The sequence below is a fragment of the Equus asinus genome, chromosome 27 (genome assembly GCF_041296235.1).
Source record: "Equus asinus isolate D_3611 breed Donkey chromosome 27, EquAss-T2T_v2, whole genome shotgun sequence".
Lineage (NCBI taxonomy): Eukaryota > Metazoa > Chordata > Mammalia > Perissodactyla > Equidae > Equus > Equus asinus.
The window spans coordinates 15,001-17,500 of record NC_091816.1 but is presented as its reverse complement, the minus strand read 5'-3'; the positions used below and the strand labels follow the sequence as shown (position 1 = coordinate 17,500).

The following is a 2,500-nucleotide window of genomic DNA, read 5'->3' as shown; positions in this document are numbered from 1 at the left end:
AGCGGCTCTGCCCACACGCCATGGTGGTGGCATCCGTGGCTACTACGTGCAGAGGAGGAGCGGCGGCTGGGGGGTCCGGTACCCCAAGGCACCCTCTCGGATCGCTAGAGAAGGCTTTCTCACTGAGGGCGTGTCGCCCCCGCCCATCGTCCGCCATCGGGCCCACCAAGGCGCTTACAGACACCATGGATACACAACGCAGGAAGGGTCTGCGGTAGAGATAAGGCCTAGAGAAAGTCGGAGCGTCCATGGTCAGGGCTGTGAGCCCACGCTGCCCCAGGCTCGCCATCTCCGGCCACACTGGGCTTCTCTAGGGATCTAAAAGGCCCCTGTGCGGCCCTCAAGTCAGTGCCTCTCCTCAGACCGAGACCGAGGGAGGCAGAGACTGGGACAGAGATGCCAGTCAAACAGCACCTCCCAACCAAAGAGCCAGGCACGCCACTGGCTCGGCCCGCCACGGTCACTCCCACACCCGAGTGGAAACTGCAGCAAAGGGAACACGCGGGCACGCACCCGAGCCTGCCCGCCCCCACACGGCACGCCGTGGGGGGCGACGAGGCACCCGTCACCCCCGAGGGGGACGAGGGGCACGCCTCCCTTACTGACTCGACCTCCTGCTCCTCAGACACACCAGCGCAGCGGTCACCTGAGGAGACTGACGGGAACAGGGAACGGCACCACCACTTGGCCTCGGGCGCCTGAGGGACGACCTGGAATGCTCCAGGGACACCGCCAACGGCCGGGGGAACGCGCTCACGCGCCCGGGAAGGCACGCGGCGCGGCGGCAACACGGCCCGCCCCACCGTGGGGAGGACCGCCCGCGAGGCACAGCCAAGAGGCACAGGCGGAGCATCCGCCGCGTTACGGAGACCCCGACACCGCCCACGCCCCAAGGCACGGGGCAGGGGAGCGAGGTCGGGCCGGATTCCGCACCCCTGCCGCCTCCCACACGCCACTCACAGCGGGGAAGAATGGGCGAGGGGACCCGCGGGCAGAGCGAGAAAAGCAGTCCCATTCTCCATGAATGTCCGTCCCTCGTCTGGCACGGCTTAGGCCCGGCCCGGGAGAGCACAGCATCACCACATCAATCGACAGCATAAAACAAGGGACCCCCGAGCATAGAAAGCGGGCGAAGACAGCGAGCGGAGAGACCTGCTTCAGCCTCACCGACCCCCCTCCTCCTCCAGCAAGCACGGACAACAACCCCAGGACGAGAACGCCTGACACGCACTGGCACGGAGCCTGCGGGATGGGGTAAATCGCGCCCGCACCCGGGTGCCAACGGCAGGGAGTGCACGTGGTAGAGAACCCTGCGCTCCTAACCCTGCTGCCTTCGGGTACCAGAGACCAAAGATGGCACCACGGGCGTGGGGACGCCTGAAACGCACAAGAGCCACCGCGCGCAGGCCCCAGCGGGCGGCTCAAGCGGCGGGGGTGGAAACGGGCGTCCGGTTCTCGGCCAGAGCCCGGAGAACTCCCCGCACACGCATCCAGGCACTCGGAAGCTCTCGGGCGGCTGTCACCCAAGCAGAGCGTGTCAGCGCTTACCTGGCGGCACAAAACCACCCATTCGGGGGCAAGAATCGCCGCGCCCGGAGACGGGGCCCACCCACGGATCACGAGGGGAACCCCTGGATCACGGCCACGGCCACCAGACCACAAGCACGACCCCATCGCCACCAGGCCCAGAGCTCCCGGGGCCATCTGGTCGACCCCAGAAGCGTGGCGGCAGGGGGAGCCGGGGACAGCCTCCCCGGGCCGCCCGCGCGGGCCGGGACCGGTCAGTCCCTCCGTCTGATTCGCCGGGTCAGGACTTAGAAAAGAATTCCGCGGAGGCGCCTCCGGCGACCGGGCCCGGGGCGGGACCGTGGCTCCCGTCCCTCAGCCGGGGCTCCACCTACGCCTCGAGCCGGCCCCCTCCCACCTCCGGACAAAGACGCGACCCGCGAAACTCGGAGAGAGAAGTCCGGTCCGACGGCCCGGACGCACCCCGGGCACGCGTCCGGGCCGGGGACGCCCTCCCCGGCCCGCCCTCGAGGGCTCCCGGGGCCGGTCCACGCTCTTCTCCAGGGCGGGACTTGGACAAAAAACTGCCACGGAGGAGGCGGCATCCGAGGACCGGGCCCGGTCCCCACCGCCAGAGCCGGTCGACTCGGAAGACCAGTGGGGAAAAGGCCAGCCCGGCGGTCGAGCCCGTCGCGCCCTCCACGGGCCTCCCCCGCAAGGCCCCGGCCGGTCGCCCACCTCCGGAGTGGGGCGCGGAAAGGGGATCGGCGACGCGGAAGGCCCGACCACCGGGCCGCCCTCGGGACGACGGCCGGGCACGGGACGAGCTCCCTCGCCCGTTCCCCCGCGGCGGCCCCCCACCCCCTCCCGGGGACGGAGGGGCACCGGCGGCTGCTGGTCGACCCGTCCGGGAGGCCCCACACCCCGGCCGGCACCGGGCGGCGCGGCGACAGCCACCTCCCTCAGTAGCCTGCACCTCCAATCTCCGGCGAGC

General features: G+C 70.6%; 1 protein-coding gene across 1 annotated transcript in view; it reads right to left on the bottom strand.

The window, feature by feature from the left end:
• The window catches only part of LOC106833608 (arylamine N-acetyltransferase 1), a 46,260-nt gene that overhangs the window by 43,286 nt on the left and 474 nt on the right, over nucleotides 1-2,500 (bottom strand). The gene's annotated exons all lie outside the window — the stretch shown is intronic.